This window comes from Perognathus longimembris, chromosome 2 (assembly GCF_023159225.1).
Source record: "Perognathus longimembris pacificus isolate PPM17 chromosome 2, ASM2315922v1, whole genome shotgun sequence".
Taxonomy (NCBI): Eukaryota; Metazoa; Chordata; class Mammalia; order Rodentia; family Heteromyidae; genus Perognathus; species Perognathus longimembris.
Window position 1 is genome coordinate 79,374,158 of NC_063162.1, and position 18,346 is coordinate 79,392,503.

The 18,346-nt window shown below is 37.3% G+C and overlaps 1 pseudogene across 1 annotated transcript; it reads right to left on the bottom strand.

The window, feature by feature from the left end:
• Positions 1-628: 628 nt before the first annotated feature.
• On the bottom strand, positions 629-1,677 carry LOC125345762 (annotated as a pseudogene). Its single transcript, XR_007209788.1, has one exon. The product of XR_007209788.1 is annotated as a magnesium transporter NIPA1-like (transcript).
• Positions 1,678-18,346: the final 16,669 nt, after the last annotated feature.

Below are 18,346 nucleotides of genomic sequence, written 5' to 3' on the forward strand. Positions count from 1 at the left end.
TTTAAAGAATCTACCAACTTCCAATGGACTGAGGCTCCGCCTTCAACACAGAAAGTTTTGGGAGACACTTATTCAAACCTCAGTATTGTTAGAGGAATTATTTCCCAAAGTAATTTCACCAGACAAAATGGTATACAAGTAAGCATATGTGTGTATGTCATAATAGTATGTTATATGCAAATCTGTATGACACATATTTCGAATGAGTTGCTTTCTGGAAAACATATACATTTCTTTTTTTTTCATGTTCAGATTATATTATGTTAAAAAAAATGTTTCCAGGGGCTGGGAATATGGCCTAGTGGTGAGAATGCTTGCCTTGTATACATGAAGCCCTGGGTTCGATTCCTCAGCACCACATATATAGAAAATGGTCAGAAGTGTCTCTGTGGCTCAAGTGGCAGAGTGCTAGCCTTGAGCAAAAAAGAAGCCAGGGACAGTGCTCAGGCCCTGAGTTCAAGGCCCAGGACTGGCAAAAAAAAAATGTTTCCAAAGGAAAAGTTGTCATGAAAGCTTCCGGGTTAATGAAATTGAAATTAAAATTGATCTTATCAAAGAGAAATGATACCCAAGGAAACCACTGGAAGCTTGGGGCTGCAATGGGTTGAGGTTTGTGTTCTGGTGTTGAGCCAGACTTTCTATTGTCTATTAGACAACCATTAGTACACAGAGATTGAGCGTTTCTTCTACTTTACATCCAAGGAAGACCCAAGACCAGCTCCAAGGCCTGTTCCTCAAGAACCCCCCCCCCCAACTCCTGGCTTGCCTCCTAGTCTGTTTTCATATTAGATTCGTTCATCTCTCCAAGGTTGAAATTGAACTCTTTAAACATCTGGATCAAGACAATTCCCACAGACAGTTGTGAATGCACAGGCCATGCCCAAAAAGTCAACTAGCCCCAGGTGGCTCCATTCCCGGAAGAGTATAGCTGAGGCCAGCAGGACCAATGTGGTGAACACCACATAGTAGATGGCTCCAAACACAGAGGAATCGAAGCCCTCCAGTGCCTGTTGATGGACCTGAACTGGACGATGATGCTGCAGCCCAGAACAGCCAAGAGCACCAAGCACAAGCACAGGGCTCTCCGACTGGATGAGCTGTTGTGTAAGATGTCCTGAGCTGCCAGTCCGATGCCCTTGGTAGAAGACACAGTGAAACTCCCCAGCAAGGAGCAGATGCTGATATAGACCATGATGTTGGTGGGCCTGTAGGCCGGCACAATCCAGAAGACCAGCAGCAGCAGCAGGAGCAACACAATGCAGAGGTAGCCCACAAACACTGGATTGGTCAGCTTCTCCTCCAGCTCAGCCTGTGTGGTGACACTCTTGGACTTCGGGGAATGAATAATCAGCACAACAGAACCTGCAGAGCTCAGCAGACATCCCAACTTGCCTAAGATGTTGAGCTTTTCCTTCAGAAGACAAGAAGCTAAAATGGACCCAAATGGCACTCCAAGGGCACCAGGACCGTGGGAACTGCAATGTAAGCCAGGAAGTTCCCAATCTGTCCAACAGCCATTGCAATCCTGCCAGCCCACCACACAATGTCTGTTAGATAGGAGGTACCTCGCCGCTTGGCATGCACGATGCCCTTCTTCTGCAGCATGACCATGGACCCGTTCACCAGGCTCGACACGACGGCCACTCCCAGGCCCAGCGACATGACGGCGGGGCTTGGGCTGCGTGCGTGCTCCCCAGCCGCCGCCGCCGCTCTACATTTCTTTTTCTTAAAACTCTTTTAAACTAGTATAGTCTACAACTTGTTGTGTAATTATGCCTTGTAAAATGGTGTTCTCCAAAACCCCTTTAAAATGTATAAACACACAAACTCAACCCCAAATCACTAAGCTGAAGGCATCAAATCCTTTAGGTCTAAAGTCATTTCCTGTGCATTCCTATGATGAGACTCATTTGTAAAACAGAAGACTGAGAAAGCAATCAGGTTTAGATTTTTTTTTTTAATTGCTAGTTCTCCAATGAATTTTTAGTCTCTTTCAAGAGTTGTAGGGTTGGAAACTGGTTCCCACGTTGATTTCCTTAAAATTTTCTGTTCAAATGCTGTTCGTGAATTCTTACTGTGAGAATAGCTGGCCTTGATAGAGGGAGATCTTTGCTAAGTACACAAAACTCCATCTACCCATGTGGTTTATTGCTGGGGGCATAGCTTCTGTTTAATAAATGTAAGAATTGGAACAAGGCAAATTTAGTGCTTGTATTTCATTCAGATTTGGATTCAAGCCAGAATTGTAGCTAGCACAGGTCTCCTTTGAGTGTTAATGTGCTGGTACTGAGGGCCTTAATCTGCCATTTAAGTTTTTGATAGAAGCCTGGTGTTCCAGTACTTGAGCCACCACTCTCACCATTTTACAGGTTAATTGGATATGAGAACCTCATGGGCTTTTCTGCCTCACTGGCTTTGAACTGGCAAGGTCAGAAGTCAGCCTTCTGAGTAGTTAGGATTACAAGTGTGAGCCATCAGTGTCCAGCTCGAGCACAAGTTTTATGATATGTATTCTTGGTATTCATTGTATTCTTGGTCAGAGACAAATAGTTTGTGACAACATATGATATGAATAGCATGTGCCTCTTGTTTTCTCTGGAAACAATATTATATAGTAACTAAAGATGGATGCAAATTTCTAATAAAATCTGTGGTTTCCCTCCTCTTACTCAGTGCTCTCTCAGGATTATGCTTGGAGACAAGGTCTCAACAAACAAATGTTGCCAAACTTAAGGAATCAGAATACCACCCCAAAGTCCCTAGGCACTATTATACTGGCTTGAAATTATGTATACCCATCCTGTTGAACTTCAGGCATCTTTTGCAACTTACAGAATAGACAAACCATCCAGACTTCCCAAGAGAGAGAACATCCTTACAGACTGTTAGGTGGAAAGTCACGTCAGGGGGAATCAATTAGCACTAATTATAATAGAGTCGTTTTCTAACCCACCTGACCAGTTGAGGTGTTTCAAGGTCTGACTACTGCAGTAAGCAACCTCTTGTCACAATCCTGGTAGGTAAATGGTCCAATTAGTGAGCAACACTTGGCTGCTATGGTCAGGGAAGCTATTGACCTTTCCTTCATGACGATTTTCCACCTCTCTTTGATTGTGCAGAATCACATTCACTACTGGTGCCTTGCACAGTACATTTAGTTTTTTTAATGTCTGATTCTATTTGCAGTTTTGCTCTTTTCCACGTGAAGAAGGTCAAGAGATTTTGACCCCTTCCCCTTTTTTTGGCTTCAATGGGCAAAGGCAATCAAGGATGGAGTGTGAAAATTTGCCAGGACACTAGAAATCAGGGAAGAGCCAGCTTCCATGAAATGTTACATAAAATTTCCTAGCATTAGCATTCAGATGGATTCCTTGTTCTACTCTGAAAAATATGAAAACACAATAGATTTTTAGTATTTTTACTAAATGACTCTATTACTTCTGCGAAGCAGGGTTTTTTTTGTTGGTAATGATTACTCATGGGTTGATAATTGGATGACAGGTATATCATATCAAAATAAAAGTAAGGGACACAATTACCATTTTGTTTTGTTTAAGAAAAATGATGATATTGTCCTAAAGAGACTTAAACCTAAAACACTTCAGTGATGAAAGTGGGGCCCCTCCTTCTCCTTATGAATTAGGGCTTTCTTTCCCATATCCATATCCATCTTTCCCATATCCATTATCTGAGCTATAAGAAGTGGGGACTTAAGCAAAAGGGGGCAAGTTTATGAATCATTTATATGCTCCTGATACTTTTCTTCAGCACATAATAATCTCTGCTGCTAATGAAATGTATGTCTCTTGCATAAAGACATAAACAAAATATTTGGGATGTCATGGAGTCCATGAAGCTCATCTATCAGCTCTAGCATGAGGCTTTTGGTTGTAGATTGAGTTAGGTCCCTGAGTGTGGATGATAGATGTTGTCTTTATCTGTCTCAGCTAGCTCACATTGGCCAATAGCAGGGTTCACGCATGTCAATTGGTCCCAATTCTGTACATTGATCCTATCTGTCAACCGTTTCTACCATACTAAAAACCTGCTCCGGGATTTCTATGCCACCAATGACTGTGAATACTAACAGTTTATTTTTTCAATCTATCACTCCTGACTTTTCCCTTCTTATGGATTTGCTATAAAATACATGTGCCGACATCCTGCTGTAATTTGTAGAACTGTGAGCCTCTGCCATTAATGTAATATTCCTGTTCTTCTGATTCAATTAAAACATTTTATTTATTTGATTCACAGAGAGTTATAGGCCCCTGATCTGAGTTGTTGGGTTTATTTAAGTACAAGCACAGAAAAGTGACCATGAAACACATGGTCTGTGTCTATAGAGGAATTAACAGTTTGCGATTTGCAGATTCAGAAAACAACTCTTTCATGAGTTCTTCGTTAGATAGTCCATCTTAACATATGGATACAACTTCTTATCAGAAAAATCTTTCCTTCATTACAGTGAGCACCCCCACTCTGTCCTGGCCTCTCTGAAATTCCACAGGATCCCATATGACCATGTGCCTTATAACCAGATCCACATTAAAGCAAACACAATTGGCATTTCTACTTCAGTTCCTATGATCCAGTACATCATATACATCCTTCAAAAAATATAAGGTACGAAGAAAAGGCCTAGAAAACTGGAATACCAAGCATCAGAACCAAATTCCCATATGGCAGATAGTTTGAAGCAGAATTATGAAATAAATTATAGCTATTACCTTAATGATAGGTTGAGAAACAAAGCAACCAAGGAAAGAATCAGGATTAAGATATATATGGAGAAAATTAAAATGAAATGCCAAGGGAGAGAGAAAACATATTATGCATAAAGGAAAAATGAAAAGGATTACATTGAACATACCAGAAACAGTGTAAAAAGAGAGTCCAGTTAAATATTCATATTCACTGACAGAGAGAATTCATCTACCTAGAATAGTCTATCAAATGAAGTAGAATGTCTCAAAGTGGCAGAACACTAGCCTTGAGTAAAAAAGCCTAGCACCTAGGCCCTAAGTTCAAGCCCCACAGGATGGACCAAAAAGAAAACAAAGAATGAAGTAGAAATAAGAATTTCTCAAACATACAGGCATTGAGGGTTTGTCATCAGTCAGCCCTATAGATGTTATCTATCTATCTATCTATCTATCTATCTATCTATCTATCTATCTAGTTCCAGTAGTGAGGCTTGAATTCAGGGCCGCATGTTCTTGCTGGGATTTTTTTTTTTACTAATAGGTGGCAATCTACCTCTTATATCTAACCTCCACTTCTGCCTTTTTGTTGGTTAATTGGAAATAAGAGTCTTTGATTTGCCAGCAAAGGCTAGCTTTAAATTCTCACATCTCAGGACACATTGTCAGAGTGGGAAAAAAATAGTAACAAGATCCAAATGTATCTATATACAGTCCACAAGAAATCCACTTGAGCTATACTGTTATAAATAGACTAAATATATAAGGCTGAAGAAAGATAACTATGCTATCACTAATAAAAACAAAGATGGAGTATGCACATTAATTTCAACCCAAACTGATATCAGAGTAGGAAAAGTTATCAGTGATAATGAAGACAGTGTATATTGATAAAGAAGTCAGCTTTGCAAGAAGGTATAACAAGTTGCAGAAAGATCTTTTTGAATCTGTTTAAGCAAGATAAGGAAGTCTATTGTGAAGCAGTTCATGTGTCAAAAAAACATTAAGTAAAAAATTATTACCCTCCTAGTTGTAAAAGTACTAGTTCCAGACATTTTCATAATTGAAGTCCAATAAATATTAAAGAAAGAATTGATATTAATCCTCTATAATCTACAAAGAAAATGGAAGAACAATTTCTTTTTTTTCAAATTTTTATTATCAAACTGATGTACAGAGAGGTTACAGTTTCATACGTTAGGCATTGGATACATTTCTTGTACTGTTTGTTATCTTGTCCCTCATACCCCCCTCCCTCCTCCCCCTTTCCCTCCCCCCCCCGGAGGTGTTCAATTCACTTACACCAAACAGTTTTGCAAGTAATGCTTTTGTAGTTGTTTGTCTTTTTTTACCCTGTGTCTCTCAATTTTGATATTCCATTTCAATTTCCTACTTCCAATACCAGTATACACGATTTCCAATAAACTCAGATAAGACTACAGAGATAGTGTAGGTACAACCACAGGAAGGTGATACAAGAACATCATCAATAATAGAAGCTACAGATACACATGGGACGTTGAAAGTAGTTACAACTGTGATATAACAATTGTTTCCATAACATGGAGTTTATTTCACTTAGCATCATCTTATGTGGTCATAAGGGTATAGCTATTGGGCCTTATGATGCTCTGCTATGACTTGCCTAAGCCTGTACTAATTATTCCCAATAAGGGAGACCATAGAGTCCATGTTTCTTTGGGCCTGGCTCACTTCACTTAGTATAATTTTTTCCAAGTCGGAAGAACAATTTCTTATCTCATCCTATGAGACTAAACAAAGCTAAACAAAGACATCTGTAGAAAGAAAATCACCAACTATCATTTTTTCATGGCCCATCAATATAAAACCTTAAAATATATTAACAAATATAATCCAGTGATGTGTACAGAGAAATATACATTGTGATCAGATAGGACTTACATCAGGTTTGGAAATCAATTATCATAATTTCTCATATCTGCAGCCTAAAGAAGAAATGCAGTAGGAAGGAATATATTTGATAAAATTAAACTAATTTATAGAAAAATTATTGAAACCCAAAACTCTCAGTAAGACTAAAAGAAAATATCCTCAGTAAATGTCTTTACCTCATATTTTGCTTGATGATGGGAAAACCATGTGATTCCTTACTAAGAAGGAAAATAATTTGTTACAAATTCCCAATCAACATTAGACAAGAAATCTTGTCTATTGCATTAAGAGGAGAAAGGGAAATGATAAATGAACCAGTGAAATAGACTTCAGAGTTGATTGAGAATAGCACCTGAAAGTAGATAAATTAGAGAAAAATTCAAATTTGCAAAAATATTCAATGTCAATAGTAAGATTAACAATCACACATAATGACAAATTCACTTTACCATAGGAATAAAAAAACACTTGCTTTTCAACAAACTTTAAAATCTCATTTCTGCTTATTGTGGATATATTGCATTTGCTTACTAGGCAGGCACTCCATATTTTCACTTGTAGCCCTTTTAGCACTTGTTATTTTTGAGATAAGATTGCTTTCTTTCTAGACATGCCGAAGCTTCGACTTTGATATGCCTAATTTAGTCTTCCTATCATGTCTGGTACTGCAGGAATATACCACCACACTCAGCTACCGTTTGAGAGAGTCATGTTGAATTCTTCTGCCCAAGCTGACTTTATACCTTGTGCAATACCTCAGTCCCCTAAGTATCTGGGATTACAAGAGTGAGCTGCTGATACACGGCCAATTTTTTCTTCAGACTCACAAGCTTTTCTAAAAAATTTGCAAAAGATATAATCTGAATATTTCCTCAAATAGACTTAGAGTGCCTAGTGAGGAGTGGATGAGGGTGTCTACTCACACACAGATTTAACTTCCTTTAATTAAAGGAAGGCCACTGTCCTGTTAGCAGAGGTAAACATTCAGGGATAGATCTTGCTTGTAACTCCCAATAATTGTAAAATATTTAACATTTAATAATCAAACATTTTTGGCATCCTTGAAGTATCTAAGTTTGACTTCTCTTTTAAATTACAGATAGCAGAAACAAATTTGAGTCTGTTTAAGCAAGAGAAAGAAGCTGTAGAACAGCACCAGCATGGAGACGAAAGGGAAAGCTGAAAGCAGGGAGGAGAATCCAGGACATAATTAAAGAGATTAACAACCATGTAAGTACTATTGTCTTATGTGCTTCCTGCCTTATTCCTAGGCTTCTGCAGACTGCTTTTGGGTATTTTTAGTTCATCTGTGGAACTGCATAGTGACTCTTTCATTCTCAGTTGCTATTTACTCACGTGTAGAAACCACTTAACTATTTTATGATTCTCAACTATCAGATGAAATAGAAATATCCACTTCATACAAGAGTAGTGCTCAACTTTGTGATTCAGGAAGGAAATGCAATTAGATAGTATCTCGTTCTCTATGAAAATGACTGAAATTATAAGGACATAATAATTAATGTAGCTGAAGATGTACAGCAATAGCACCTTGATCACAGTGCTAATAAGAATATCAAATTACTTTGGAAAACTGAGGAATTGTTTTGGTTCACAATAAGTTTCTTAGAAACTTGAATTCTAAAAGGTTACACAAGTCTGCATATAGATTTCTTCATGGTTGTTCATAGTACTTTTTTATTTTAATTTTTAAACAGTCTCAAACTGTGAACAATCTAAATGCCCATTGATGGAGCACTGGAAAACCATTCACTTCATGGCATGTTGCTCAGATACACATAACAATGACTGCTTAACACATAGCAATATTAATGAGTCTCAGGAATAATATGCTGAATAAAAAAATATAAAAATCTGTATTCTTCCATTTATGTGAATTCTGGAGACAGCAAAGTTAGTTTACCAAAATAAAAAGTTTATTAGTGGCTGGTAAGGCATGGGATTGTGTGTGTGTGTGTGTGTGTGTGTGTGTGTGTGTGTGTGTTCTTACTGAGGTTTGAACTCAGGGCCTAGGTGCCTATCCTTTAGATTTTTCACTCAAGGCTGGTGCTCTACCACTTGAATCACAGCTTCATTTTTGGCCTTTGGTGGTTAACTGGAGATGGGTTCCACAGACTTTACTTCCTATAATCCTCAGATCTCAGCCTCCTGAGTAATTATGGTTACAGGCATGAGTCACTGGCATCCAGGTAGATTTTTTTTACTTGATGTCCTTTGTTTTTTTTTTTTTTTTCTCAAATTTTTATTATCAAACTGATGTACAGAGAGGTTACAGTTTCATATGTTGGGCATTGGATACATTTCTTTTTTTTTTTTTGGCCAGTCCTGGGGCTTGCACTCAGGGCCTGAGCACTGTCCCTGGCTTCCTTTTGCTCAAGGCTAGCACTCTGCCACTTGAGCCACAGCGCTACTTCTGGCCATTTTCTGTATATGTGGTGCTGGGGAATTGAACCCAGGGCCTCATGTATACGAGGCAAGCTCTCTTGCCACTAGGCCATATCCCCAGCCCTGGATACATTTCTTGTACTGTTTGTTACCTTGTCCCTCATGCCCCCCGCCCTCCCCCCCTTTCCCTCCCCCCTCCCAGGTGTTCAGTTCACTTACACCAAACAGTTTTGCAAGTATTGCTTTTGTAGTTGTTTCTCTTTTTTTTACCCTGTGTCTCTCAAATTTGGTATTCCCTTTGAATTTCCTACTTCCAGTACCAGTAAACACGGTTTCCAATATACTCAGATAAGATTACAGAGATAGTGTAGGTACAACCATAGGAAGGTGATACAAGAACATCATCAATAATAGAAACTACACATACACATAGGACGTTGAAAGTAGTTACAACTGTGATATATCAATTATTTCCATAACATGGAGTTCATTTCACTTAGCATCATCTTATGTGTTCATAAGGGTATAGCTATTGGGCCTTGTGATGCTCTGCTATGGCTTGCCTAAACCTGTACTAATTATTCCCAATAAGGGAGGCCATAGAGTCCATGTTTCTTTGGGTCTGGCTCACTTCACTTAGTATAACTTTTTCCAAGTCCTTCCATTTCTGTACAAATGGAACAATGTCATTCTTTCTGATAGAGGCATAAAATTCCATTGTGTATATGTACCACATTTTCCTGATTCATTCATCTATGGAGGGGCATCTGGGTTGGTTCCAGATTCTCGCTATGACAAATTGTGCTGCGATGAACATTGTTGTGCTGGTGGCATTACTGTGATTTTGTTTGTGGGCTTTTGGATAGATACCCTACAGTGGGGCTGCTGGGTCATAGGGGAGTTCTATATTGAGCCTTCTGAGGAATCTCCATACTGCTTGCCAGAGTGGCTGAACCAGTTTACATTCCCACCAACAATGTAGTAAGGTTCCCTTTTGGCCACATCCCCTCCAACAATTGTTATTATTAGTTTTCTTGATATATGACATTCTTGCTGGGGTGAGATGGAATCCTCAGATCTCAGCCTCCTGAGTAATTATGGGTACAGGCATGAGTCACTGGCATCCAGGTAGATTTTTTTTTACTTGATGTCCTTTGTATTTATTTAAAAATATTCTTTAAGTGGTAAAACCATGGAAATGACCAGATACATTTTTCACTTATAATGGGCAATATATAGTAATGCTTTTGGTATCTGCCTGACTGTGTGCTAAGAAATAACAATTATATTTATATACTTTTATATTATACTTCTATTTCAATTCAAAGTCCACAGTTATTGTTTTTTTAAACATTCAATATTTAGTTCCACTTTCACATTTGCCATTTTCAATTCCTTCTTCAGTTACTTTGATTTCTTTCTGTACTATTGTCCTGACCTCCTTCCCTCCAAAAACCCCACAAAAATACCTTTAAGATATCTTATATCACAGGTCCCCAAGGCTAACTATCCCAGTCAGAAAATTCTAGGTTATTACTATTCTCTTTCAATATTTCAACAATGCAATTCCTTGAAATTCCAGCTGCCTTCCAGCTTCCATCAGGCAACCAAGTATAGTCAGGTGATCATCTACTTTGATCCTTGGAATGCAGGAATGCAGTGTAATCCACCCACCAACCCCATAGCTGCTTTTGAGCTGTTCTATTTTTACCTTTGTTTTCCACATCTTGACAATATATACTCATATATAATAGCTTTCCTTGCACATTTTTCTTGCTTGTGGTTCATAGAACCCTGAAACTCAGTCCTATTATTTATCTCTTCTAGAATATTATCAGTTACAGAGTGGCTCTAGTGATTCACAGTTGGAATTATAGCTACACAGGGAGCTGAGATCTTGAGGACAATGGGTGGAAGCCAATCAGAGCAGCAAAACTTTGGGCTGGAACCATGTAATAAAACACTAGTCATGAGCATGCATGTAAAGCAAATACAAGGATTTGAGTTCAAGCCCTAGTACTGACATACATAAAAAAAAATTATCAGCCATTGTGTCTTCAACTCCTACTTTTGCTCAATTTGACTTTCTTTTCTCTTATTCTCCATTCTATATAGGGTATTGTTGTTGTTGTTGTTTTTCAGCATCTTACTATATGGCCCAAACTCTGGCCTCAAATTTGCAACCTTCTTGTCTCAGCCTCCCAAGTGGTGAGATCAGGGATGAAGACCATCATAGAAAGCAGAGTTGACTGATCAAAAGGCCAAGGGAGATTTTGAAGTGATGGAATTGGTGATTTATATACTGAGTGTATCTTGACTTCCAAAAATGTGAGTTAATATTTATGCTTGGAGGCATATGTACAAAATGACAATTTTATATGGACCAATCTACTAATAACAGGCCTCTAAAACAGATTTTATGTAGCCTTTGATGTTACAACTGATCCAGGATAGATGGAAAATGGAGAGTGTGGTGAGTTGGGAAAATAAAGATGCCAACTAGCCGTAAGCAGCATGTCCTAAGAAGTCTACATGTCCCTTCCTTAATGGTGTGTTCACAAGCATGCATCTTGCATGTCTAATAGCATATATAAATGCATATATATGTATGTATATATATATATATATATATATACAGATTTACAAAGTATGATTGTGTGTGTTGGCTGTTTATTAAGGGACTACTAGCATCTACTCATGCACATACATTGCACACCGAAGTCATGAAGGCAGCCAGCTTTCCACAGAGGAAGGGTAATTGAGATTCTTGATTCAGATTGGGCAGTTGTGTGCAAGCTCATTGCCATATATGCACTATATTTCTTCAACCATGTCATGACAGTATTCTAAGTGCCTGGATGTGACTTCTCTGTGTAAAAATGGTTTTGATTCTTGAAAAAATCACAAAGCTCACTTTTCACTTAGAATATGGGCTTTCTAGTGGCCAAGATTTATTTTAATGCAGAAAAGCTGAATTCCATTTATTGTCATTTTCAACAAATCCTCAGATGGCCAGGAATCCTGCTCTTTAATTGCACATGAATATTGAGAGTAAGTTGTGGAAGTATGTTGGATTATTGGAAAACTGAAAATAATAAATAGTTAATTGAGTAGAAAACGCATTTGGTAAGGTTTTATGAACTGGGAAGGAAATGACTGGATTCTGGAAGCATGAATGAAGAGAATTTTTATTGTTCAAATGCAGCTCAATGGCTTGTAACTACTGTGAGTCACTTCTGAGTCTGACTAGAGCCCTAGGAAGATACTCTAGAGACATACCCTGAAACGACCACAGAAGGTTCTGACTTACACAGACCATTTTCCTTCTGGGGCCACCACCCAGTTTTTTGCTGAATAGGAAGCAAATTCCAACAGACAACCCCATAGACCCATGAGCCATGTAATTCTATCAGTATGTTTGCCAAGTGAAAAGAGCTCTTTTTCTGGCAATATGGAAATTCTTATTCTAGTGCATAGTTGTACCCTTTATTGCTTCAGATAAATGAAGTTTACAAATTCTGTTGTTTGAAGTAGACAGTGGAATATGAAATATAAACAATGCTATTATATAATCACAGGATCATAGTTTGAAGCCAAATTGGGCAGGAAAGTCTGCCTATGAGAGTATCTCTAATTAAAAACCAAAAATAAATAAATAAATAAAAAGAAAGCTGGGAGTGGAGCTGTGGCTCAACTGGTGGAGTACAAGCCTTTAGCAAAAAGGTTCAGGGACAGTGTGCAAGTCCTGCTTTCAGGCCCCAGGATGGGCACGAGAAGAAGGGGGGGAGGTCAGGGGAGATGGAGGAGTAACTCCAAACAAATTTTTAATGAAAGCCATTAATAGTAACAATGACAATAACAATACTAAATACAAAGGGCAAGGGAATGTCCTAAGTACTTTAATTTTTGTTTTAATTTATATATATATATATATATATATATATATATTTTCCTTTGGATGTGGCTTGTTGGCTGTACATAATTTTTTACATTAATTTATTGGTTTAATTTAAAGTGATGTACAGAGGGGTTAAAGTATCATACATAAGACACTGAGTACATTTCTTATCCAATTTGTTACCTCATTTCTCATTTCTCCTCCTCACCTGCCACCTCCTCATTTCCCTCCCCACCCCATGAAGTGAAGAGGTGGTTTACAGCATATAGTTTTGTAAGTATTGCTGTTGCATTGGTTTGTCTTGTATCCTTTGTCTCTCCATGTTGCTATTTCCATTCCTTTCCCTAGTGCCCATACATGTGTATACAATATCTAGGGTACCAGAATCAGTTACAGTGACCTTAGGGGTAAAACCGTGGGGAAGAAAGACGCATAATTTCACATGGTATTTTGAAAATAACAACAACAAAGATCAACCAGTTGTTTCCATAACTTGGAGTTCATTTTACTTAGCATCATCTTATCCTAGACCTGTACTAATTATTCCTGATGAGGGAAACTATAGAGTCTAAGTTTCTTTGATTCTGGCTCATTTCACTCAGTCTGATTTTTTCCAAGTCCTTCCATTTACTTATGAATGAGGAAATGTGATTCTTTCTGATAGAAGCGTAGAATAATATTGTGTAAATGTACCACATTTTCTTGATTCATTCGTCTACTAAGGGGCAGCTGAGTTAGTTCCATATTTTAGTAATGACAAATTGTGCTGCGATTAATATATTTGTGCTAGTGGCTTTATTTTATTTTTATTTTTTAAATTTTTATTGTCAAACTGATGTACAGAGAGGTTACAGTTTCATACAGTAGGCATTGGATACATTTCTTGTACTGTTTGTTACCTCCTCCCTCATTCTGCCTCTCTTCCCCCTTTCCCTCCCCCCCCCCCATGAGTTGTTCAGTTCATTTATACCAAACAGTTTTGCAAGTATTGCTTTTGTAGTCATTTGTCTTTTTTACCCTGTGTCTCTCGATTTTGGTATTCCCTTTCAGTTTCCTAGTTCTAATACCAGTATAAACGGTTTCCAATGTACTCAGATAAGATACAGAGATAGTGTAGATATACCACAGGAAGGGGATACAAGAAGATCATCAATAATAGAAGCTACAGTTACACATAGCACTGCTGGTGGCTTTAGTGTGGACTTGCTTGTAATCTTTTAAGTAGATGCCCAAAAGTGGGGCTGCTAGGTCATAGAGGAGCTCTATCTTTAGCCTTTTGAGGAATCTCCATACTGCTTTCCAGAGTAGTTGAACAAGTTCGCACTCACTTCAACAGTGTATGGGGTTCCCTTTTGGCCACATCCCTTCCAGCATTTGTTATTTTTAGTTTTTTTGATAATGGACATTCTTACCGGGGTGAGGTAGAATTTCAGTGTTATTTTGACTGGCAATTCTTTAATGGCCAGTGATGTTGAGCACTTCTTCCTGTGTCTCTTGGACATTCTCATTTGCTCTTCAGAGAAGTATTTTTTTGGGACTATATCCCATTTGTTGAGGGGGCAGTTGGTTCTTTGAGAATTTGTTTTGGAGGAATTTAATTTTTTGAGTTTTATGTATATTTTAGATATGAGACCTTTATCTGTTGTATGGATGGTAAAGAATGTCTCCCAATCTGTTGGTTTTCTATTTATCTTGCAAACTATGTCCTTTGCCATGGAAAAGCTTTGCAGTTTGGTACAATCCCATTTGTCCAACCTTTCTTTGATTTGTTGTGTTTCTGCGCCTTTATTAAATCAGTTTTGTCCTTTGCCAAGGAGCCCAAGTGTTTTTCCTATTCCTTCCTGCAATTTTTTCAGGGTATCTGCATTTACCTCATGGTCTTTGATCCATTTGGAATTGATTCTGGTGGAGGGTGATATATAAGGACATAGTTTTAGTTTGTAGAGGTGTCAAAAACAATCTTGCCAGCCTTATTTGTTGAAGAGGCTGCCTTTCTTCTATCCTACTTTTTAAAGCTCCTTTATCAAAGATAATGTAGCCATATGTCTGCGGGTTCATTTCTGTGTCCTAAGTTCGGTACCATTGGTCCTCAGGTCTGTTATTGTGCCAATACCAAGCTGTTTTTATGACTATAGCTTTGAATTAGAGTTTGAAGTATGGTATTGAAATTCCTCCAGTACTGTTCTTTATACTTAGGATTGTTTTTGCTATTCGGGGTCTTTTATTGTTCCATATGAATTCCTGGATTGCTTCCTCTATCTCATTAAAGAATGGCGTTGGGATACTGATATATATTACATTGAATTTGTAGATAGCTTTTGGCAACATTGCCATTTTCATGATGTTAATCCTCCCAATCCAGAAGCTTGGAAGATTTTTCCATTTCCTTAGTTCTGTTTTAATTTTCATTTTCAAGTTTTTAAGATTCTCATCATAGAGGTCTTTTACTTCTTTGGTTATGGTTATTCCTAAGTATTTTTGTTTGTTTGCTTGTTTTTTGAGGCTATTGCAAAAGGAATTGGTTTCCTGATTTCAGCTTCACTCTTTGCATTGTTGTCATACAGAAAAGTCATTGATTTTTTTGAGGATTTACTTTGTATCCTGATACTTTGCCAAAGTTTTGGATCAGCTCAAATAACTTGGGAGTAGAGTCTATGAGTTTCTTTAGATACAGGATCATGTCATCTGCAAAGAGAAAGAGAATTTAACTTCATCTTTTCCTATTTGGATCCCCTTTATGTCTTCCTCTTTCTTTATTGCTCTGGCTTGGAATTCTAGTACTATGTTGAAGAGGAGAGGAGAGAGCGGACATCCTTGTCCTGCTCCTGATTTTAAAGGAAATGGCTTTAACTTTTCACGATTTATTATAATGCTAGCTGTAGGTTTTTTGTAGACAGTCTTTATTATATTCAGGAATGTTCCCTGGAATCCTAGTTTGTCCAAAGCTTTTATCATAAATGTGTGCTGTATTTATCAAATACTTTTTCCGCAGGTAAAGCAATAACCTTTCTCCTGTTGATGTGGTGGATTACATTAATTGACTTGCATATATTGAACCAGTTTTGCATCCCTGGAATGATTCCTGTTTGATCATAGTGTATGATGTTTTTCATGACTTGTTGAAGTACATTGGCCAGAATTTTGTTGAGAAGTTTTGCATCGATGTTCATTTAAAAATGAGTCTAAAGTTCTCTTTCTTTGAAGAATCTCTGCCTGGTTTTAGGATAAGGGCTATATTGGCATCATAGAATATGTTTGGTAGCAAATTTTCACTTTTGATTTTGTTGATGAGTTTGGGGAGTATTGCTGTGAGTTCCTTGTTAAAGGCTGTATAGATTTCTGCTGTTAATGCATCTGGACCTGGGCTTTTCTTGAATGGTAGATCTCTTATTGAAGTTTCTATTTCAAGGCTTGATATGGGTCTGTTTAGAAGGTTTAAATCTTCTTGCTTAAGTTTGGGTATATCAATTTTTTTTTTAGGAATTCATCCATTACTTCCAGATTCTCAAATTCATTAGTATATAGGTTTGCAAAATATTCCCTTATTGTATTCTGAATCTTGGTTGTTTCTGTGGTGATGTTTCTAGTCTTGTCTCTGTTTTTACTTATTTGGGAGTGCTGTCCTTGTTTTTTTGGTAAGATTTGTGAAGGGTCTGTTGATTTTGTTAATTTTTTTCCAGAAACAACTCTTTGTTTTGTTGTTTCTATTTTTTTGGACTCTAAATCATTTAGTTCTGATTTAATTTTAATTATTTGCTACCATCTGTTGGTTTGGGGGTTTGGCTTGTTTCTCATTTTCAAAGATGTTAAGGTTCTTCATTAAATTGTTGGGTTAAGATTTCTCCAGTTTGTTCACGTAGGCACTCAGAGCTATAAATTTTCCTCTGAGTGCTGCTTTTGTGTCCCAAAGGAGCTGGTACTTTGTGTGCTTATATTGGTTAAATGCCATAAACAGTTGAATTTACATTCTGATTTCTTCAACGACCTACTGGAGGTTCAACAATGTGTTGTTGAGTTTCCATATGTTGCAGGATTTTCTATGGTGGCTTTTGTATTGAACTCTAATTTTATTCCATTGTGTTCTGAGAGCATGCAGGGAATGATTTCAATATTTCTAAATTTGTACAGATTTTCTGTGCCCTAAAATGTGATCTATTTTGGAGAATGTTCCATGTGCTGCTCAGAAGAATGTCTATTCTGGTGTTGCTGGTTGGAATCTTCTGTAGATGTTTGGTAAGTCTAGTTGATCTATGCAGGTGTTTAGTTCTGAGGTTTCTTTCCACAGTTTTTGGTGTGTTGATCTGTCCTGAGGTGATAGTGGTGTGTTAAAGTTAATAATGTACGATCTATATGTATTTTTAGATTCAGCTGACCAAGCTCTGTTGTATAGTTCTTAGAGGTTCACAATCATAGATAAGTAAATTCACTCTCTCTTTTTTTGTATGTGAAAACAGATTTAGTACCCCCACAGAATACAATTTTATGAATAAAAACCAACCATGAGCCCTGTATTTAGCAGTTGGATTATATACAGCTATAACAGCAAACAAGTCTGTTCTTAAGCTTAGTTCTACCTGGACTGAGAGAATTCCTCTATGAAACCCTTTGACTCACTCAGATTGAACAAAGATACCATCTATCTAGCCTGACAAAAAACAGGGCTCAATGGACTATAAACGTACTAGAAGTAAATTTAGGAAGAGAAGAGTCGCGAAAGGAAAGGGGCAAAAGGAACAGAGGGATCATGATTTTGGTTTAACTGCAGGGAAATGAAAAAAGTGTAAAAGAGTAAAAAAGTAAGAAAAAACCAACAGTACAACAATAAACAACAACAAAACCAAGACCAAAAAATGGCAGTAATCAAAAAGGAAATTAAAAACTTAAAAAAATTAAAAAATACATAAAAAACAAAGAACTATGTAGGTATAGAAGAATATTGCTAAATTTGAGGGTATTGAGCTTGAGAGATAGAGGTTTCTGGGATTTGGGGGCCAAATTTTTTTTCTACCTGATGGGGAAGGAAGCTTATTTAATGCTGTTGACTATGTAACTAAGGATGAGGAAAAGAAAAAAAAGGAGAATTTTAAAAAGTAAAATATCTGTGTTAAAAAAAAACAATAAAAATTAAGACATATAAAAGTGGAGAGAACAAGAAGAAAAAGAAAAAAGAAAAAAGACGAGGATGTGAGAACCAAGTTAAAAAATAAAAATTTAACATTAAAAATATTAAAAAATAGAAAAATAAAAATATAAAAATGATGAAAAAATAGACAAAAATGGAAAAATTATAATTGTTAAAAAGAAGTCTTCCTTGTTTGGGTAGTCTTGTGTCTGTCCTGTGTCCTCTTTCCAGTCTTTAATGGAGTCTCTGGTTTCCTTGCCATGGTCTATTTATCCACTGCTTTTCTAGTTTAAGTAACTTACA